Genomic DNA, 23,694 nt, shown 5'->3' with positions numbered 1-23,694 from the left:
TAGAATCTCCATGTAATGGAGATTGATCTCCAGGACACAACCATGAGAAAAATTCAGGAGAAAAATCAAAGCAGCATTAAAAAATAATTTTTTCTTTGAAAGTTTCTTTGTTAGTAATACAAATAGTGGAGAAAAGGATGTTTACCGAGATTCCAAAAAACAAAAATACCCAGTACCATCTACAAGATGCAATGTAGCAACTCACCAAGGCTCCTTCAACAACACCTTCCAAACCTGTGACCTCTACCACCTCAAGGGCAGCAGATAGATGGGAACACCACCACCTGGAAGTTCCCCTCCAAGTCACTCATCATCCTGACTTGGAAATATATCGGCCGTTCCTTCACAGTTGCTGGGTCAAAATCCTGGAACTCCCTCCTTAACAGCACTGTGGGTGTACCTATACCACTTGAACTGCAGTGGTTCAAGAAGGCAGCTCACCACCACCTTCTCAAGGGCAACTAGGGATGGGGAACAAATGCTGGCCCAGCCAGCGAAGCCCATATCCCATGAGCGAATACAAAAGAGTTGAGTAACAAAAGAGCCTGCCTGCTCCCCAATTGGCATTGAGGGGGGCTGGACCCTATGGAGACGGACATATTGAACAACCAATGGTAGGAGCATGGGGGCGGGGAGTTTGGAGATGGGCAGTCACGTGATGAAACCTCCAGAAATACATCCAGAGTTGGCAACCCTAATTATTAATCTTTTACTAGTCCTTAAGAATCTATTATATTAAAGACTAATATCTGACACTGGAATCCTCCAAGAAGCTGTCTCCCTCCACTGCTGTCTTAGTTGGTAAATGTATTTGCCAATCAAACAGCAATGGAGTGTGCAATTTTCATCGCTCCGCCATTGGCGGCCGTGCCTTCAGCTGCTTGGGCCCTAGGCTCTGGAATTTCCTCCTCAAACCTTTCCATCTCTTTCCTCCTTTAAGATGCTCCTTAAAACCTACCTCTTTGACCAAGCTTTTGGTCAGCTGTCCTTTTATCTCATGTGGCTCTGTGGCAGATTTTCTCCATACTCCTGTGAAGTGACTTGGGTACATGTCACTATGTTACATAGACAGAGGTTGTTTTGGGATTGACGTTACAACTTGAGTTTGTCTCATGGGGATAGGGGAAATGACAATTCCAGGATCCCAACTCGTGTTTGGAACTCACCACCCCGTGGTGGAAAATGGGAGTGGGTGTGCATTGGGGAAAGGACAGCATTGGGCTCAGTATTGAATATATCACCAATACTACTGTCAAAGGAAAAGGAGAACTTGCATTTATATAGCACTTTTTGTGGGCTTAGGCCATTTCAGGAGCTTTACAGCCAATGAAATACTTTTTGAAGCTTAGTCACTGTTGTAATGTAACAAATGGAGCAGCCAATTTGTGCACAGCAAGCTCCCACAAACAGCAATGATAATGACCAGATAATCTGTTTCGGTGAGGTCGGATCGAGGGATAAATATTGGTCAGGGCGCCAGAGATAACTCCCTGCTCTTCTTCAAGATGAGTACATCCATCTGAGGGCAGACGGGGCCTCGGTTTAATGTCTCACCCAAAAGACGGCAGCTCCAACCGTTTGGTCAGTACCATGATGGAGTATCAGCTGGAGTCCGTGCTCAAGACTCTAGAGCGGGATTTGAACCCACCATCCTCTGATGCAGGAGGCAAGAGTGCAACCAGCTGAGCCAGGATAGACACCACGAAAGAATGACCACTCACAGTGAAGTAGTGGACAATGACTGCCATACCCCAGCGCACAATTTGCCAGAGGCGAATTGACAGGGTGCAGGGGGCAACATGGAGGGTAGTTGGAAACAAAGTTTGAAAAGTTGCAGACTGGTAACTTGGTCAGGGTGGGGAGAATTGTGTGCCCAGAAGATATATCTTTTTGACTCCGTCCACTCTGTTCAAAGGAATGACACTGACCACAACAAGCAAAACTCCTTTTAGCCAATTATTAAGAAACACTGCCATTGGGCCAAGAGGCTCCATGTGCTATCAGTCACCCCCTTCCCTGATTGGCAGTTACTTGGAGATGAAGCCCTACGGAGTTGGGGAAAGAGTAGTTGGACATTACAAAGCTCAACGTGATGACTGCAGAACTGGCTGGAGTGGGAGCAAAGGTGCCTGATAGACCACGTGATTCTAGGTCTAAGATACCCTATTCATGTACACATAAATACATAGGGGTTAGGATTTGATTTAATCTCATGGTTAAGTTTTTTGCTTTCTTTTTGTTTATAAATGGTTGTGGATTTATATAGTAGCTAGGAATAATGTAATGGTTAAAGCTGTTCATTCCCAGGATGCTTTTGTGTGTAATGTGTTCAGGTAGAGTTTAACAGACTGCTGTTTAGATTCTGCTCAGGTGATTCACGCCTATTGACTTCCTTTGGTCACCACATTGTGAAGTGAGATAACAAAGATAAGTTTGCAATAACTAGATAGGACAATGAGCTCGGGATTATTAACTGCATGCTTTATGGCAAACATATTAAACATTTTGAAGTTTGTATGAACTAATTTCTGGGGGTTTTGTTTACAATAACACTTTTTAGCGCAGTGTGCGTGACTTGAGACCTATTAAGATCTCGAGCTTTCCTTAACCATTTGTAGAGAGAGTTGGGATTAAAAGTATTGACAACCAATTACATTTATATTTGGGGGGGGAAATGGAGTAATACCATTTATTTCCTTGCATTAAGTTAAACACAATAAAAGGATTAAGTTGCAAACCATATTTGATTGTCAGATTCAAATGCTCCTACACAGAAATTAGAGATTTGGAACTGATCATGTGAAGCCAGACAGATGCCGGTTTATGAGGCCTTTGTTCTCAGCATCTTGTCTTATGGCTGTGAAACATGGTTGACCTACAGCTATCAAGAAAGGAAACACAACAACATTCACCTTCGCTGTTTGCAGCACATTTTTGGCGTCACATGGAAGGACAAACCACAAATGCAGCAGTACCCCTAAAGGCAAATCTCCCAAGGATGTTGGTGCTCATCAAGCAGAGGCAAATTTATTGGCTTGGGCACGTTTGCAGGATGGAGGATGGTTGTTATACGAACATATGATTTAGCAGCAGGAGTAGGCCATTCGGTCTCTGGACCCGGCTCCGTCATTCAATAAGATCGTGGCCGATTGCTCAATGGCCTCAACTGCATGTTCATGCCGACCCCCAGTAACTTATACCCAAAGAGTTTCTGTATGGTGAGGTAGCCAGAGCCAGACGACCAGTTGGATGTCCATAGCTCCACTTCAAGGATGCTCACAAGTGACATGAAGACCCTACACATTGATTCTCGCACCCAGGAGACACTAGCTGACGATAGAGGGAAATGGCATCATCACCTGTGGCCACAGCAGCTTTCCAACAGGCACCGACACCGAAAACAACAGCTCCCAACGACACCTGATAACTACTTCATATTGACACTTGCGGCAGAAGCTGCCTCTCATGGGTTGGTCTCTTCAACCATCAGCAGAAGTGTATGGAGCTACCCCCCATTTGCAATGGATTCGATTTGCTGCATGTCCATCGTCTTACGCAGATGGAAAGGTGCCATTAATGATGAATCCATCCTGGCTGGGGGAAGAGGAGCAGGAAATTGAAATTTTTGACTATACATAATCACCATTGATGCACCAATATAACACTGGATCCAGTGTTACAAAGTGGTCGGATGTTACTCCAAGCAAGACTGCACTCGACTCCGTCAGGTATCAATGGGATCTTTCTGAATGTAACAGCTGGGTACTGCATTGTTGGCTTAGGTTTCTAACAAAGCAGACACATTGCTAAGGCAAGAGATCTGATGTGAACTACACTGCCCCCTCCATTATATAGACTAGAATCTGAACACGATGTTTAGCGAGTACAATTCTTAAAGGAATCATTTAATGTGACAATGCACAATGCAGCCTTCGTGCTGTGTTTTGTGTACTTGCTACAGAATAGCCTCTCTCAATAGGATGATGAAGGGCTCCAGCTATTGGCATTGAGGGAACAAAATACAAAGAGAGAGCAGGCAAGCCAAGGCTGTATAGTGAGCCTTAATCCTACAGTGTCAGTCCATCAGCAATCCGGGAGTATTGCCTACTTAATATTTTATCTATCCCATCTTCTGAAATCAAAATTCAAGAGGCATATTTGACATTTGAAAGCATTAACACAGCAAAATCCTCGAATTCTTTTGATGAATGTGCTCCCAGCCCACTCCACCAAATAACCTGCTCCCCCTGCCCCCCCCACCAAATAACCTGCTCCCCTCTGCCCCCCCACCAAATAACCCGCTCCCCCGCCCCCCCACCAAATAACCCGCTCCCCCCTGCCCCCCCCACCAAATAACCCGCTCCCCCCTGCCCCCCCACCAAATAACCTGCTCCCTCTGCCCCAACAAAAAACCCGCTCCCCCGCTCCCCCCCGACCAAATAACCCGCTCCCCCTGCCCCCCACCAAATAACCCGCTCCCCCCGCCCCCCCACCAAATAACCCGCTCCCCCTGCCCCCCCACCAAATAACCTGCTCCCTCTGCCCCCCCCACCAAATAACCCGCTCCCCCTGCCCCCCCCACCAAATAACCCGCTCCCCCCGCCCCCCCACCAAATAACCTGCTCCCCCTGCCCCCCCACCAAATAACCTGCTCCCCCTGCCCCCCCACCAAATAACCTGCTCCCTCTGCCCCCCCCACCAAATAACCCGCTCCCCCCGCCCCCCCACCAAATAACCCGCTCCCCCTGCCCCCCCACCAAATAACCCGCTCCCCCCGCCCCCCCACCAAATAACCTGCTCCCCCTGCCCCCCCACCAAATAACCTGCTCCCCCTGCCCCCCCACCAAATAACCTGCTCCCTCTGCCCCCCCCACCAAATAACCCGCTCCCCCCGCCCCCCCACCAAATAACCCGCTCCCCCCGCCCCCCCACCAAATAACCTGCTCCCCCTGCCCCCCCACCAAATAACCTGCTCCCCCTGCCCCCCCACCAAATAACCTGCTCCCTCTGCCCCCCCCACCAAATAACCCGCTCCCCCCGCCCCCCCACCAAATAACCCGCTCCCCCGCCCCCCCACCAAATAACCTGCTCCCCCCGCCCCCCCACCAAATAACCCGCTCCCCCCTGTCCCCTCCACCAAATAACCCGCTCCCCCTGCCCCCCCACCAAATAACCTGCTCCCCCTGCCCCCCCACCAAATAACCCGATCCCCCCGCCCCCCCCACCAAATAACCTGCTCCCCCTGCCCCCCCCCAAATAACCCGCTCCCCCCGCCCCCCCCACCAAATAACCTGCTCCCCCTGCCCCCCACCAAATAACCCGCTCCCCCCGCCCCCCCACCAAATAACCCGCTCCCCCTGCCCCCCACCAAATAACCCGCTCCCCTCTGCCCCCCCCCACCAAATAACCCGCTCCCCCTGCCCCCCACCAAATAACCCGCTCCCCTCTGCCCCCCCACCAAATAACCCGCTCCCCCTGCCCCCCCACCAAATAACCCGCTCCCCCCTGCCCCCCCCCACCAAATAACCCGCTCCCCCTGCCCCCCACCAAATAACCCGCTCCCCCCTGCCCCCCCACCAAATAACCCGCTCCCCCGCTCCCCCCCGACCAAATAACCCGCTCCCCCCGCCCCCCCCACCAAATAACCCGCTCCCCCCGCCCCCCCCACCAAATAACCTGCTCCCCCTGCCCCCCCCACCAAATAACCCGCTCCCCCCGCCCCCCCCACCAAATAACCCGCTCCCCCCGCCCCCCCCACCAAATAACCTGCTCCCCCTGCCCCCCACCAAATAACCCGCTCCCCCCGCCCCCCCCACCAAATAACCCGCTCCCCCCTGCCCCCCCCCAAATAACCCGCTCCCCCCGCCCCCCCACCAAATAACCCGCTCCCCCTGCCCCCCCCACCAAATAACCCGCTCCCCCCGCACCCCCCCACCAAATAACCTGCTCCCCCTGCCCCCCCACCAAATAACCCGCTCCCCCTGCCCCCCCCACCAAATAACCCGCTCCCTCTGCCCCCCCACCAAATAACCCGCTCCCTCTGCCCCCCCACCAAATAACCTGCTCCCCCTGCCCCCCCCACCAAATAACCCGCTACCCCTGCCCCCCACCAAATAACCTGCTCCCCCCGCCCCCCCCACCAAATAACCCGCTACCCCTGCCCCCCACCAAATAACCCGCTCCCCTCTGCCCCCCCACCAAATAACCCGCTCCCCTCTGCCCCCCCACCAAATAACCCGCTCCCCTCTGCCCCCCCACCAAATAACCCGCTCCCCTCTGTCCCCCCACCAAATAACCCGCTCCCACCATCTCAGTGCTGAGCAATAAAGTTTGATGCTAAGAAGAAGATCTCCTCGCTCAGACAGCAGAGCTTGTTCGATGTCACCTGCAAATAATCTGGGCGACAGGATTAAAATTTTAATCTTTGCTACAGCTACAAATTCAGCTCGAACCAACTTTTACACTGGTGATAGGTAATGAAAGTAAGTTCATTCCATTTGAAAGCTCATCGATCTGAAACATTGGCCGGAATTTTTCCAGTCCCTCCGTGGTGGTTCCCCCGGTGAGCTGGCCGGTGAGACATTGAAATCTCCCTTCACATCGGCAGGACCGCAATCTTCACAGATCTCCAAACTTCTTCGCGAGGACTGTCTCTCCCACCGTGAAATTTCCTTCATGAGCATGGCCATCATGTCTGGCCTTCTGGGCCTCTTGGCTTCTCTCCACCCTCCCCCCTAAATTCAGCCTGATAAGAGTTAGGCGGGTGCAGAGACATCTCTTCATTAGTAATTTAGCGGGGGCGATACCAGTGGTCATGTACAGTGTCGTCCAGTATGAGAACAGGAACCGTGACAACCTGGTGCTGACAGAATCCCTGTCCAGATTTTTCATCCCGGACTTAAAAACTTGCGCCGCCCGCCCAGCCAAACCATTAGAGGCGGCATGGGTAAGGCGAGGTTTTGATATGAGTTATTCTATTGAGGGTTGTAAACCTGTGGAACTGCCCGCTGGTAAATGCAGTCCTGTTGCCTGACACAGGAACCTCTGGTAACATGTGCACTGCCAGAACTCTGTCGCAAATGGCCTGTGGTGGCAGCAGACGTGGGTGACCGGACTTCGTAGAATTCCATCCACTTGGAGTGGGCGTCTATTAGTAAAAGGAACATTGTGCCCAAGAAGGGCCCCATGTAGTCGACGTGGAGGTGCACCCATGGCTGCCCTGTCCATTCCTAGGGATGCAATGGAGCTAAGGGGGGATGGGGGTAGCTTTTGTACCTGTTGGCATTGAAGACAACTTTTGACTAGGGTTTCGATGTTCGCGTCCACTCCTGGTCACCACAAGTAGCTGCGCACGAGCATCGTCATCCCACTAATGCCAGGGTGAGCGCTATGTAATTTGACCCTCGCCCTCTCGGGGGTTCCCCAGAGCAATATGCTGTCCTGGCAGGTGAGCTCATATCTGTGATTGAAATAGGGCTTCATGTCATCAGACTTGGGCTCGCCTGACCATCCATTCAAGACCTACCCCCGGAAGTGAGATAAAAGTGGACCTTGGCTTGTCCACTCACGGATTTGTTTGGCCTGGACAGGGGAGGAATCTAAAAAATTTATTACTAGGTCAAGTTCCTGGGGAATCGGAACCTTCACGTTGTTACCTGGCGGGGGAGGAGGCTCAGTGCGTCAGCGTGTGTGATCTGGCTTCCCGATCGGTGAATTAAAGTATATTTATAAGTGGCCAATATCAGTGCCCACCTCTGGATGTGAGCAGATGTGATGGGGGGTATTGTCTTATCCTCTCCAAATAATCCCAGCAGAGGCTTGTGGTTGGATATAATGTGAAAATGGTGACCATGGAGGTATTGATGGAATTTCTGAACACCAAACACAACAGACAAGCCTCCTTCTCAATTTGAGAATATTGTCGCTCTGCAGCACTGAGTGTGCGAGATGTATAACCAATGGGCCGTTCAGAGCCATCCACTACCCGATGTGAAAGTACAGCCCCTACTGCATAAGGGGATGTGTCGCAAGTTAAAATCAATTCTTTGGGTCAAAGTGGACCAGTAGAGCCAATGATCTTAACAATTGCTTTACCTTCAGAAACCCATCCTGGTGTGGAGCTTGCCAAATCCATTTATGGTTTTTCTTAAGCAATGTGTATATCGGAGCAATGTGTATATCGGAGCCAGTACGGTTGGTAGATTTGGGAGAAATAACCCATAGGAGTTTATCATGCCTAAGAAGGCCTTTAGTTCTGAAGTGTTTCTCGGTGCAGGTACCTCACGAATATCCTTAACCTTTTCTTCCATGGGATGCAGGCCCTGTGTGTCGACCTTATGGCCCAAGTAAACTATGTCCTTAGCTTGGAAAAGACATTTTTCTCACTTCAAGCTCACCCCTGCTTGTGAGAAGTGTTTCAGCACCTCCTCCAAATTAGCTAAGCTTTCTTCGTCAGTTCATCCAGTGACTAAGACATCATCCAGATAAACATGGGGCAGTCCCTGAAGCAGATTTTGGAAAATAGCACACGCTGATGAGACCCCAAAAGGGTAGTCGATTATATTGATACAATCCTTGATGTGTATTGATGGTCATGAATTCCCTAGAGCCTTCGTCCAACTCTACCTGCTGGTAGATGTGGCTCATGTCGAGTTTGGAATATGTGATGCCCCTGCCAATTTCAAATATAATTCGTCAACCTTCGGTATCGGGTGTCTATCAAGTTTGGCCACTCTGTTTACGGTTAACTTATAGTCACCACATAAGCGAACACTTTGGTCTGGTTTCAGTACAGGTACTACGGATGCTGCCCACTCAGAAAACTGCACCAGTTGTAAGATATCCAACTTTTCAAGCCTGTTTATTTCGGTCTCAACCTTGTCCCGTAGAGCATAATGGACTGGTCTGGCTCTGATAAATCTGGGGGTTGTGTGAGGGTCTATGTGGATTTTGGCTTGTAGTCCACGAATCCTTCCTAGCTCGTCACTGAAAGTGGAAGCGTACTTTTGTAACAATTCCTGTAAGTTTCTCATTCTGATTTGAAAAATCTCGGCCCATTGCAATTTAATCTTTTTGAGCCAGTTGCAACAAATTAAACTGGGGCCAACCCCAGTTACTACTATAAAGGGGTAAATTTGCAGACTGATCACCAAACTGCACCAGGACATGACATATCCCTTTCACTCTTATTTCTTCACCCGTATATGTTTTTCATTTAGTGTCCGATTGTTCCCAACTTAAAGGATGGACTCCTTTATTCAAGTGTCTGAATGTATGTTCTCCTATGATGGACATTAATGCCCCAGTATCGACCTCCATCTGGATGGGTTGTTCATTGACTCTAATAACTACCTGGATTGGCTCAGTTCTACCCACTTTCAGGTTGTATAATGAATAGATGTCAGATTCTGCTTCCTCTGGTTCTTCAACAAGGCAGAGTTTGCGATTTCTACCTTTGTTTTTAAAATGCTGTCTCAGCCGATCTTGACAGTGTCGCATTATGTGACCATTGGGGTGGCAGAAAAAACATTCGATATTTCTGAAATGTCAATCGCTTGCAGGATGCCTGGTTGCATTTCTCTCATTAATGTTGTGGGTTTTCACTGTAATGCTGCTGTTCTTCAATGGTCTGTACATAGTGGGCGTTCCCCGCCTTTCTGTGGAGTCCGATATTTTCACACCTTCTCTTCCCGGCCCCTCCCACCCTACAAGATGGACGGCGCCATTTTGTGTGTCTTTTATTGCCTCCGAGTCTCTAACAGCCTCTCCATGGCTGCTGCCAATTCCAATGCCTTACTGAAGTTTAGATTAGTTTCAGAGAGCAATGGCTTTTGAATAGCATCATCCCCGATTCCGCAGATCAATCAGTCTCTTAACATGTCATTAATTGAAGTTCCAAACTCACAATATCCCGTTAATTCCTTTAAAGCAGCTACATGGCCAGCGATTGTCTCTCCTGGAAGCCTGTTCCTTGAATTGAATTTAAAATGCTGCATAGTGGCCGAGGGCTTTGGCTTCAGGAGGTTTTTTTACAATGTTTACTAACTTGTTGAAAGTCTTCGTATCGGGGGTGTGAGGTGACGTGAAGCTGAGGATCAGCCCACACGTTTTTCTCCCGCACGCGGACAAAAGAATCGCCCTCTTCTTGTCCTCCCCCGCGATGTTGTTAGCAGTAAAGAAGAACGCTAGGCGATCGATGTAATGAGACCAGTCATCGGAAACGGGGTCAAATGGTTCAAGATGCCCAAACCCTCGGCGCACTCGATGACTAAGGAGACCGCGCTTTCAAACAGCTTCCAAGGTAGTGACGAAGTAACGTGTCTGGCTTATCACGGCTTTCTTGATTGTCGTCAATTGATCCGGTTTATCCTCATCGCCTGTTTTATGTTTTTAGTTATCAGGTTCGCTTTGTCTGGCGAATGCTAGCTGTGCCCTTGATATTAACACATTCGTTGGTGTTTAAAACAATACAGGCAGAGAGACCGGTTAACTGAACAAACACTGGTGGTTTATTGGAACTAAGAACAGAGCACTAACACCATGTGTGCTTCTACAATCACCTCCAGCTCTAGAATTACAGTTACCCAAGAAGCCAGCGCTGTGTAGCAATTGGTCAATACAGTCACATGGTCAACTAACTACATTCTCTTAAAGGTACATAGCACTCCACTTTTCCTCAAAATGTGTTTCTGGAGAGAGAAAGGTATCTACATAATCAAAAAGGAAGCTAGTTCTTTATAACCGGAGAGCTAAAATATAGTGGGGGAGAAGATCTGCTACAGCTAAACAAAACCTTCTCGAGGGCAATTAAGGATGGGCAACAAATGCTGACCAGGCCAGGGATGGCCACATCCTGTGCAAAAATACATTTAAAAAAAAATATTGAATGGAAGTGTTCAAAATGTGAAGCGTTTTCATAGAATTAAGGTTTGGGACAAGGGATTTGAGGAAGAACTTTTTTTTTTAAACGCAGCGAGTGGTCATGACCTGGAACTCACCTGCCCACAAGGGATGTTGGAAGTGGAGATGATCCAATGATTTCAAAAGGAAGTTGGATGAGCAAAATAAACTTGACGGGGAGTTGAAACTTGATTGCCCCCGGGAGAGAAGGGGCAATGGGATTGACTGGAGGGCAGGATCATCATACAGAACAACGCTGGAGTTTGTGATGGGTTTTAGATAAAGCATCATTCAGAAGAATTGCTTTCATTTGTTCTTTTATCCTTATCAAGGAAAGGGATGCAATAGTTGAGGGGATGGGGAAAACTTCCCACATTTGGCACTGTCCATTTGGTAGGATTCCAGAGACTGGTCCTTAAGCAATTTATTGATTAGTTCTGGAATATCATTCAGCTTAATGGGCAATTTAGCTACAATATATCCAAACATCCCAGACAAGCCTGACAGTTGGCCGATCAATGGCCCTGTCTTATGTCAGACGATCACAGTACATATTCTCTCTGTGCCACGGGTTCTGAAACAAATAAAACTGGCAGATGCTTAGAATGAAAAATTGTGCCTCAGACCCAATACTGATTGCTGCACACGCACACACTAGGTCTGGTGCTTTCAGTCTTGTCTAACACAAAGCGCAGATTAAAAACAGCAACACGCGCTCTCTGACTGACCAAGGGGGGGGTGGGGCCGCGCAAATAGACCACCCTTTGAGGGAACAACAAAGGGTCTGGCTCAAACTCCTAACCTGTCCTCTCCCTTTCATGGACTGACTGACCTGTTGTGCATTTCCAGGTTATTTGTAGGACAGAAAAGGAATGAAATGGTACAAAAAGAGATGAAGGTATTATTTATCTTTAGTTCCTCACGTCCTGGATGATTGTTCACACTTGACCATTGATGGGAGTCCATGGTCAACACTTTTGAACAAAGACACAAGCTGAATGTTCTAATCTAATCATTAGGTATATTACATTTATATTACATTGCACGGATATATTGATTTCGTGCTCAAGTCTCTGAAGTGGGAATTGAACCCATGACTTTCTGGCTCAGAGGCAAAAGTGGGTGTTCAGCGCCAAGCTGACACCTAATTAACCAAAATAGAAATGCTGGAAATACTCAGTAGGTCTGACAGCATCTGTGGAGAGAGAGAGAGAGAGAGAAACAGGGTTAACAGTTCGAGTCCCTTCTTTACTGCCGAGTTTTTCCAGCATTTTCTGTTTTTATTTCAGATTTCCAGCATCCGCAGTATTTTGCTTTTACCTAAAGAACCGATGAATTTAGCAACAGATGGAAGGTTATTGAGAAGATTCTGCAAAAACAACTTGCATTGGGGGGAGGTGGTGGCATTGTGACTAAACTAGTATTTGAGAGACCCAGGGTAATGTTCTCGGGACTGGGGTTCAGATCCTACTATGGCAGATGGTAAAATTTGAATTCAATAAAAAATAAAATCAGGAATTAAAAGTGTGATGATGACCATGAAACCATTGCCGGTTGTCATAAAAACCCATCTGGTTCATTCATGCCCTTTAGGGAAAGAAATCTGCTGTCCTTACCTGGTCTGGCCTACATGTGACTCCAGACCCACAGCAATGTGGTTGACTCTTAAACGCCCTCTGAACAAGGGCAATTAGGGATGGGCAATAAATGCTGGCCTAGCCAGTGACGCCCACATCCCATAAACGAATAAAAAAAAACAGCATCCTAAACGCCCCAAGGTGCTTCACGGGAGTGAACGTAATTTGAAACCAAGTCACACAAGGATGTTGAGGGCAGCTTGGTCAGACAAAGTGTTTAAGAAGCGTCTTAAAGGACAAAAGAGGTGGAGAGGCATAGAGGTTTAGCGAAGGAATTCCAGAGCTTGGGCAGCCTGCAGCTGAAGTCATGGCCACCAGTTGAGGCGCAATTAAAATTGGCGATTAGAATTGGAGAAGCGCAGAGACCTCGGAGGGTTGTAGAGCCGGAGGTGGTTACAGAGATATATAACATTATGTTCAGTCTGTATGGTTTAATAGGAGACACTGACTGTCCAGAAAATTTGCAACACTACTGAACCATGTACTAATTCATTTTTATTGTCCTTCACAAATATAGAATTAAAACGATAAAAAAGAGCGACTGTTTGAATTACTGAATCATTTCATCCTAGTGCCTCTGTGAGAGTGGAGTTTAGTGTCATTGGAGTCACCTTGCTTTGTGTCTGTCTCACTGCAGACTCTGGTCGAATAAGCAGGATTTGGAAGAGGCAAGGAGATACAATATTATGTAGCCTCAAACCTATCCATTAGCTCAGAGAAACATACTTCCATTGGGTGTTCACTATTGCTGATCACCAATTAACGATACACTTCTTCACAACCACACTCACCCAGTTGCTGTCACCGCCAGGTCTCTGTGGCACTCAGCCCTCAAATGGAATCAGAGTTTAGCTGTTTACAATGTAATGTAATGAAGCATACTCCAAGACCAGGCTAACTGGTGACTTACCGTGTTTTGAGTAACAGGAATGTCTCGTGTCTCAGCTGGGGGTGAAGGTCAGGCTGACCTCCCACCTCCACAAACTGCAATGCATCCAAAACTCTGACACTCTTTTCCTAACTCACATCAAGTCCTGTTCACCCATCGTCCTGGTGCTCTCTGACCTACACTGGCTCCCTGTGCTTCAATTTTAATATTCTCATCCCTGTTTTCAAAGCCCTTCGGGGTCTCGCTTCTCCTCCCCATCTCTGTAACCTCCTCCAGCTCTGCAGCACTCCTCCACTCCACCACTCCTCCACTCCTCCACTCCCGACCACTCCTCCACTCCTCCACTCCCGACCACTCCTCCACTCCCGACCACTCCTCCACTCCCGACCACTCCTCCACTCCCGACCACTCCCGACCACTCCCGACCACTCCTCCACTCCCGACCACTCCTCCACTCCCGACCACTCCTCCACTCCCGACCACTCCTCCACTCCCGACCACTCCTCCACTCCCGACCACTCCTCCACTCCCGACCACTCCTCCACTCCTGACCACTCCTCCGCTCCCGACCACTCCCGACCACTCCTCCACTCCCGACCACTCCTCCACTCCCGACCACTCCTCCACTCCCGACCACTCCTCCACTCCCGACCACTCCTCCACTCCCGACCACTCCTCCACTCCCGACCACTCTTCCACTCCCGACCACTCCCGCCCACTCCTGCCCACTCCTGGCATCTCTGTGACTTCCATTAATCTACAATCTCCTCCACTTCTCTCTCCTCCTTTAAGAAGCCGCTTAAAACCCCCAGTATAAAAGCAAAATCTGAAATAAAAACGGAAAATGGTAGAAATACTCAGCAGATCGGGCAGCTTTTGTGGAGCGGGAAACATAGTTAATGTTTCAGGTCAATGACCTTTCATCAGAATGGACAAACCCACCTCTTTGACCATAACTTTGGTTATCTGCCCTCATATCTCTTTGTGTGTCTCAAGTGTCAAATTTTTGTTTGATAACTCTCCTGCGAAACAGCTTAGGACATTTTACAATGTTGAAGATGTTCTATAAATGCAAGTTGTTGTTGTAAGAATACTGCTCTTTGTTAGCGAGAGGGAATTTTGACTAAACTGGACCACAATCCAGGATCCTTGCTGGAATTGCACATGGATGCTAATCACTCCCTAAAATCTAATCCCTCCAACCTCTCAATCATTCTGGTCACTCTTTTTTTTATCCTTTCAATAGCTGTAATATCCTTTCTAGTACAGTGACAAAGAGATTTGTGCACTCCATTTTAAGTGCAGTTACATCCATGATTTATAAAGTGGCAGGATTACCTCATTTTGTCAGCTCTACATTGACTTTTTAAGACATCCCAACACCAGATTTGCTTCACTCATTTCTACCAAGCACAGCTGTAACAGTTTCAATTTTTTGACAATCTGTGTGACTCAATAACACACCTCTTTCACCAAATAAGGAACTGCAGGAACGTGATACATACATTTTCAATAACTTGTGCTTATAAAGCACCTTTAACATAATAAAACATCTAAAAGGTGTTTCATAGGAACATTAGAAAGCAAAATTAGATGTGAACCATGTAAGACAATAATAGGGCAGGTGGCCAAATGTTGGTAGGTTTGAAGGAACGTCTTAAAGGAGGAGAGTCAGAGATTTAGGAAGGGAATTCCACCAATGGGGGGAGCAATTAAAATCACAGAATCACGGAACAGTATCCTCCTGTGGGATAAGGGTACCCAGTCATTTGAAAAACAAATTAAAAAAAAAATTTAACAACCTGGCTCCTTTGAGAAGATTAGGTATTTTCTTAAATTAACAATGATTATGAGTTAACCATAGACTCATCAACTAAATGCATCCCACATAGTTTGCTAGTGCTTTAGAGGTTAAGGTGTTGTAGCACCATGTTGAATTTCTTTGCAGCTCAAAGGCACAGACTCTCTCCTGTGATCCTCTGCACTCAGAGTTCCCTATCTCAGTCAGGTTGCTGGGTGGGGGGGGGGGGGGGGGGGGGGGGGGTGCTGCGGCAGCAGAATACAAAGGAGGAACAGGAAGAGCTATCTCGTCACAGCTGGCAGTAAAGCAGTGGGCACGCCTGCTCGTCCTCCCAGCTGGGGATTGCGTGCTTCACATGGAAGGACAAGCAGAAAGGTATGGAGAAAGATGCCAGTGATCAGTGCAGCCACAGCCTCATCAGTAGGTAACAGAAAATGATTTTCCAATGGTAGTTGGAGATGTGTCAGTATGGAGTTTGGAAATGCTCTCACTGAACCAGTAACAGAAACCCTGAGAGTCCAGAACTCGATCCTGGTAAAAATAGAACAGTATGTGGCACACGTGATATTTTTAAATGTGAAGGGACGGGAGGGATCATTTTCCACTTAATGCTAGGATCTAATTTCAAACCAGACAACTGGGAAGAAACACTCTCGTTTTCAGCTAACAGAAAAAGAATGGCTCACCAGTGGCTTTGGATTCTACTGACCAGACCAATTGATTTACATGGATTTATCACAAGGATCATGCTCCTCAACAGAATGGGTTGAGACAGTTAGTAACATAATGGTTCCCATTACTAGACTAGCATCATAATCCAGGCTTGGACTAAGGAGACACAAGTTCAAATCCAACCACAGCAGCTAGGGGAAGTAATATCCAGTTAATTAAACAAACATTGAATAAAATGTTAATATCAGTAATGGTGACCATGAAACTACCAAATTGTTGTGAAAACTCATCTGGTTTACCAATAACCTTTAGGGAGGAAATCTGTTGTCCTTGTCCAGTCTGGTCAACATGTGATTGGCTGACTCTTATCTGTCCTCCGAAATGGCCAAGCAAGCGATCCAGTTGGATTCAAGGCACCACCACCTTCTCAAAGGCAACTAGCTCTCAGTGGGTATGAACTCAATCATCACTCTGCCAAACATCTATCTGCAACTGTCAATCACACTCAGATTGGCTGCAAGAATTGACTGACAAGGGAAATGGGAGGCTCAACTCCACTGGTATTTCCATAATTCCAGCCCAAACCCTTCCCTCATCACAGCATGAAGCTGTGTGAGTCCAATCTGCCATGCCTGCTAACCCCAATCCAGCTGTTGATTACCCTGTATGTAAAGCAATATGTTCTGGCAGCTGTCCTGGACTACCCTTCACATCCATATCTGTATTACCCCTGTCCAGAGGTATCTGATATTCACCTTAATGCAATTTCTCAGACAGAATAAAAGATCCTTGTATCTAACCCCGTGCTGCACCTGTCCTGGGAGTGTTTGATGGGGACAGTGTAGAGGGAGATCTACTCTGTATCTAACCCCGTGCTGTACCTGTCCTGGGAGTGTTTGATGGGGACAGTGTAGAGGGAGCTTTACTCTGTATCTAACCCCGTGCTGTACCTGTCCTGGGAGTGTTTGATGGGGACAGTGTAGAGGGAGCTTTACTCTGTATCTAACCCCGTGCTGTACCTGTCCTGGGAGTGTTTGATGGGGACAGTGTAGAGGGAGCTTTACTCTGTATCTAACCCCGTGCTGTACCTGTCCTGGGAGTGTTTGATGGGGACAGTGTAGAGGGAGCTTTACTCTGTATCTAACCCCGTGCTGTACCTGCCCTGGGAGTGTTTGATGGGGACAGTGTAGAGGGAGATCTATGTTTATCTATTTGACTGAAATCACTTTTGAAATAGAAGATGTGCAAGGAGCCAACTCAGAATGATGCTATGACCATCGTGGTATGATGGACCAGCTGGTCTTTATACAAAGGCCCTGTGTACAAATCCCTGATAGAGGCAGCATCAGGCATGTTTAATCCTTACCTATTCTGATCATGACGCAGGAAGAGACACAATGACTCAGCAGCACCTCTACACTGAGCCCAGTGCTCCAGCCATATAAATAGTGTGGCTATAAGAGCAGGTCAGAGGCTGGGAATTTTGCAGAGAGTACCTCATCTCCTGACTTCCTAAAGCCTGTCCACCATCTATAAGGCACAAGTCGGGAGTGTGATGGAATACTCTCCACTTGCCTGGGTGAGTGCAGCTCCCACAACACTCAAAGTGCAACACCATCCAGGACAAAGCAGCCCGCTTGATTGGCTGCCCATCCACCACCTCCAACATCCACTCCCTCCACCAGCAATGCACAGTCGCAGCAGTGTGTACCATCTACAAAATGCATTGCAGCAACTCACCAAGGCTCCTTCCAAACCCATGACTTCTACCACCTCAAGGGCAACAGATACATGGGGACACCACCACTTGCAAGTTCCCTTCCAAGCCACACACTATCCTGACTTGGAAATATATCGCCGTTCCTTCACTGTCGCTGGGTCAAAATCCTGGAAGTCCCTCCCTCACAGCACTGTGGGTGTACCTACACCACATGGACTGCAGCAGTTCAAGGTGGTGATGGTGAGCCGCTGCCTTTTCAAGGGCAACTAGGGATGGACAACAAAAATTCTGGCCTAGCCAGCAATGCTCACACCCTGTGAAAGAATAATGAATAAGGAACCACCTGGTTTAGTATCTGTACACTGAGATGCTATTCAACACTTTTCACGTGGAGGAACTGAAACACTTTTATTGTGCTTTAGAAGGATAAATAAAAAGAGTGACTTGGGTGTAGGGAGAGGTGGTGCCTGGTGCAAGAATTAAATAGACCAGGATTATTGAGCGCAAGCCACTAGTTGTGGATGACTGGTAACTGCTGAGAGCACAGTTAATCAGATTAAAGAGTTCGAAAGTTGAGATCATCTCCCGGGTAGCGCTTACAATATTGCCAAGTCACACAAGGAACGAGGATGTAGCCTCACGGACCTGCTCTGGGGTCAGGTGGGCTCAGGGTACCATTTGTTACCGCTCTGATCCCAGAAACTCAGGGCAGGAGGGGGACACATAATCAGCTGGGTTTTGAGTGAGGACAGGATGGGTTTCAGGGTTAAATACCATGTCCACAGTCACCACTGATGATGGATAGTCATTTGAACTAAAACCCAAAAATATATCCTGCTCAGCTCAGGAAATTCAAACAATTTTTTTAAAATTCAAAGATATAATCTTAAAGAGTAAAAGTCAGAAAACCATCAGAATTATTTGTAATAATGAGTTTTCAGTGAAGTTTTTTTGTTGGTGTTAAGTGTTGAGGGTACTGGTTCCTATTCTTTCTTTGCTTTGTCCAAGGCTTAGAAATGGTAGAAAATGTACAGCACAGAGGCCATTTGGCCCATCATGTCCATGCCAGTCTACAAAGAGCTACCCATTCTAATCCCACCTTCCTGAACCAGCTCTGAAGCCCTGTTGGTCACAGCTCTTCAATAGAAACTCGATCCTGTCAGGTTCCAAGCAGCGTCTGACGTGGTACCAGGCAGTTCCGGACTGAACTGCTGCCCTCATTCCCCCTGCAGTCTCTGCATGATCCCTCCCATCTCTATACCTTAAACTTACACCCAGCAATATAGGGCTTTAAATAGTGTTTGGAAGTGAACGATCCCAGTCCTGTCCCTGGAAGGTTGCACATTGCCTCCTCATTCCTCAGTGACTTTTCATCAAGCAGCACAAATTCTTACATCACAAAAATTGCCTGGACACAGGATTCAAAGGCTCTTTTTTCCCTTCAAGATTCTAGCCTTGACTGAAAGGACAATGTCTCCTCTCTCTGCCACGTCTTCAGTGTGAAATACATTTCAGGAAGTCTGGACCCAAACACAGGTTGCTGTTGATGATAGCCCAGTTCCCAGGATCCACCCCCACAGGAAGCAAGCCCCAGTCAGCCACAAGAATTGAGGGGGTGGGGAAACGGCGAGGGAGGGGTAGGAGGGAGGGGGAAGGGTAGAAGGGATGGGGGGAAGGGGTAGGAGGGAGGGGGGAGGGCAAAGGGGTGCAGTTGGGAACAGATGTGTCAGGGAGGAGGGTGTCACATTGCTGCTGTTGGTGTGGTGGGGAGACAGTGGAGAGGAATGTTTGCGAATGGCGCGATTATGGCAAAGGCTCCTTTTGAGGGCTTTGGGGGATCCTTCATCCTGTATTAAACCCACAGGCGAGAGGGACTGATTCAGTGACAGGGGAGGCAGGCGAGAGGGACTGACGATAACATTTCCTGGACAACCAGACCAATGGAATCCATTCAACTTTTGGAATGCATCCTAAAATTCTAAAAAAAAAACAGGAAACACTCCAGCCTTTTAGTTTAAAAATGAGTTCATCGGCGGCGCTGAGAGGAACAAAATATATTCACTCATTTCACAGTCAACATTTATGTGAAGATCTTTGTCTGCGGTCATTTCCAGTGTCACATTGACCTTAATGAACAGGAACACCCTGAACACAGGTACTGCCACCCCAGGATAAATCCCACATCAAACCTGCCCCAAGGAGCTAGTTAATGACACTAGGAGCCCAATGTGGAAATACATTCAATTGTCTGAATGGTAATTCTCAGCTTGATAAGCTTCAAAACACACACACACACACACACACACTTCTGGGAGGTAGTAATTAATACAAAGTGACATTTTTATTCTCCTGACCAGTCATATTTCCCAAATCAGCAAAGAGAAACATGTCTTCATCCTTTTAATATTCTTCCAAGTACATCACGTATTAACGTGTCAGCGTCCTGCAGAATCCGAGGATGAGGAAGGGTATGGGTGTGGGGTGTGGGGTGGGGGGTTGGAATGGGTGATAATGAAAAAGGAACAGGTTGTCACATGGAAATTGGGGCGGGGGGGGGGGAGAGATCTGTTCAATCTCCAGTTGAACAGGATATCGGTACAAATCCAACACGTCCCAGAGCAGATGGGATAAAGACCCCGCGAGTTCCACCATGTCGGTTTGTGAAAGTCAATGCCAATATTCCAATGTCTCATCACATCCACCGCCAGTCACGTCCACAGGGCAGACATTTACACACAAGGGTTTGCCACTTCTCCAAGAAAAAAAAGGGAGGGGTGGGGAGTGGGTGTGGGGAACAATACGTGATCCAAATGAACACATTCCCCATCCATTCGATGTTTTCTTTGGATGTAAATCATGTCCAGAGCGAGAGAGAGCCCTTGTTTACACCGCGTGTGTAGGCGCCACCCTTTAGGACAGAGGGAGGGAGGGAGAGAGGGAGGGAGAGAGAGAGAGAGGGGGAGAGGGAGAGAGAGGGAGGGGGAGAGAGAGAGGGGGAGAGAGAGAGAGGGAAAGAGAGGGAGAGGCTGGTCTGAACTGAATCGAAGATCAATGGAAATTTGTCTTTGTGCAAAAGGAAAGGGGGTAAAAACGATCACATTGGTGGCAAAATGTCATTGTGGGGATTTGTGAAACCTTTACAATCCGACACTGTCACACAATCGCCCAGAAATATGCCCTCATCTCCCCCCACAACGCAACCCACCCACCCAGCCCATGAAACCTGGACTGGAACCATTGTGACAATAATTTATAAAACGGTTCAGGATTGCAGGCGATAAATTAACCAGCATCTCTCCGCTACCGAGTGTTAGTGACGTGAACCGATACCCCCAACACACACACACACACAAACACACCCAAAGGCAAACCCACACTCAACACAAACTTCATTGTAGCGGAAACCCGAATGTTAAATAAATCCCCATTGCATGAAATTAAACCGGTGCAATTTTATTCTTTCTCTTCCCCTTTTTTTTATTTCTCAATTTGGAAAAGATTTCTTACCTTTGCTGTACACTCCCCTCTGTGAATAATGGAAGGAGGGAGGGAGGGAGAGACACCTTTGGATGCTGGCTAGTAACACGGGTTGCCTGTGTGTGAACAGGGGAGGGTGGCTAACCGGGATCTTAACTCTCTCAGCCCCGCTGCTCGGCTGGGATTCGCTCGGTGTCTTGCCGGTGGAGTTACCATTCCAGACAGACCGTGACTGTGAGAGAGAGAGAGAGAGAGGGAGAGAGGCAGGGAGCTGAGAGGGAGACAGTCAGTGACCTCCGCAGCTGTTGCTTATCTCATTGCACAGCGAGCAGGAGACTCCCCACTAGCTGGGGAATCGCAATGCTAAACTGACCATTGACAGACCCCCTTTTACACACTTTGCTTTGCTACCTCTCCACTCCAAGGGATAGAGTCTATCCTTGTAGCCATAATTTCCCCTCCCCTTTTGGCATTATTCCTTTCTGGTTTCTATATTCACTTGAGTGTGGGGTGATATACTTGTTTACATAGGATATACGGCTCAGAAACAGCCCCCAACAATCCATGCCAGACTCCTCCCATCTTTCCTCCTCTAAATCTACCAGATTTTTCTTTATTATTCCACGGGATGTGAGCATCAGTGACTAGGGCTGAATTGAGTGTCTTGCTGAGTCATTTCGGAGGGCGGTTGAAGTCAACCACATTGCTGTGGGTCTGGAGTTATATGCAGACCAGACTGGGTCAGGGCAGAAGATTTCCCTTTCCTAAAGGACATTGGTGAACCAGATGGGTTTTTTTTTTACAAAAATCAGCAACAGTTGTCACAGTCACCATTCCTGAGGCTAACTTTAAATATCTTCCTCTCAGACAGCGGGTTGATACAACCTATAAGCCATTTCAGAGGGAAGTTCAGAGTCAACCACGTTAAAGTAGGACTGGAGTCACATAGACGGCCAGGCAGGTAAGAATGGCAGGTTTCTCTTCTGGAAAGGGATATTAATGAACCAGCTGGAATTTTACAACAATCCAATATCTCGTGGTCACTTTTAGTGATTCCAACTTCCTTCTACTTAATTTAGAAGCTGAAATCAAATTGAATTAAACTCACATTCTCTGGAGTCCAGTAACACAACTGCTTAAACAACTTTACTCCACATGCCTTAGGGAGATTGACTCAAGATATTAGTTCAAGAAATTCTGTCTCAGTGGCATAATGGTGTGAGCACTGAGCCACTGAACCCGAGGAAGACCCCACAGTTTGCGGGGAGCTGGTTGGTATCAGCAATGGTGATGCTGCACCTAGTCTCAGCACTGCTGACTTAGAAAGTGTTGGAGAGGGCAGCAGAAACCAACCAGGGCCACTGCCTCTGAGCAGTGCCCCAAACTGGATAAGTGTGGATGTCGAGGAGGAGTTGGTGGGTGACAGGATTAAACTGGGCTGAAATCTCTCCATCATTACAATGAAACAACCTAGCAACTCTCACTCTTTATTTCCACTTGAGATCTGTCCCTTGAGTGAGGTATCGAGGTAGCTGTGCATCAGCAGGTGTTGTCAGTGCCTTCAAGATAGGTGGCAGAAACCTCAGGACATCCCAAAGTACTTTATAATCAAGGAAGTACTTTTGAAGTGTAGTCACTGTAATGTGGGAAACACCGCAGCCAAGTTGCGCACAGCAAGATCCCACAAACAGCAATGTAATGATGACCAGCATTGATATTGGTTAAAGAATAAATATTGGCCAGGACCCTGGGGAGCACTCTCCTGCACTTCTTCAAAATAGTGCCATGGGATCTTTTCCATCGCCCAAAGCAGGTACAGAGAGCCTTAGCTTTATATCTCATCCAATAGACAGTTCCTCCAACAGTGCAGCACTCCCTCAATGCTGCACTGACAGTGGCAGCCTAGGCTTTATGCACAAGTCTCTTGTTGTGGGGCTTCTCACACAGAGGCAAAAGTGCTCCTGGTGGAGCCACAGCTAATAGTATGGTTGGATGGGGAACACGTAGATGGAAAGTCTTTTGAAACTAAAGAGGAAGTTATGATCTCAGTGCATCAGACACTCGATTAAACATTGGAACCCAGCCCTCTAAAGAGCAGCAGTAATTATCTTCAGAGAAAGGCTTAATGTTCTAATGCTGCAAAAGAACAGAAACTACCTTGGGGTCTGGGACGAGTTTAAGGCAATAAGCTTACCTGTGTGTCTGCGTGCGACTCTAGGAACACTGTTTTGCTTTGGTGGAAATGGGTTAGACAGATTGCCTGCATTAGTGGAACACTCAGAGCTAAATACTGCAACAGTGCTGGCACAAACAGACACCAGCTATCAGCTGTCAGTACAGCCCATTCTGGCAATCACTGAACATTGGCTTTCAGTATAGTTCTCAAGTTTCTGGGCCATGCAAACTCTGTCAGTCATCTGCCATTTTACTCGCGTATCCAATAGAACCTGATTCATTCCCTCCACTTTGGATGATAAAATTGTGTGAAAAATCCAGGTACAAATAGTGTGGAGGTGGAGTCTGGTTTTTACAGTGAATTCTGCCTTTTCTGTTCTCTGGAGTGTCGAAGAATGAGAGATGATCTCATTGAACCATGCAG

The 23,694-nt window shown here is 47.6% G+C and overlaps 1 protein-coding gene across 1 annotated transcript in view; it reads right to left on the bottom strand.

The window, feature by feature from the left end:
• fxyd6 (FXYD domain containing ion transport regulator 6) overlaps nt 1-21,334 on the bottom strand; it is a 63,274-nt gene extending 41,940 nt beyond the window's left edge. The window contains exon 1 of the mRNA XM_078557171.1: nt 21,129-21,334. The gene's annotated coding sequence lies outside the window, so the exon portion shown is untranslated. The remainder of the gene's footprint in view (nt 1-21,128) is intronic.
• Nucleotides 21,335-23,694: the final 2,360 nt, after the last annotated feature.

This window comes from Cetorhinus maximus, chromosome 2, assembly GCF_964194155.1.
Source record: "Cetorhinus maximus chromosome 2, sCetMax3.hap1.1, whole genome shotgun sequence".
NCBI lineage: Eukaryota > Metazoa > Chordata > Chondrichthyes > Lamniformes > Cetorhinidae > Cetorhinus > Cetorhinus maximus.
This window is presented reverse-complemented; position numbering and strand designations above follow the sequence as displayed.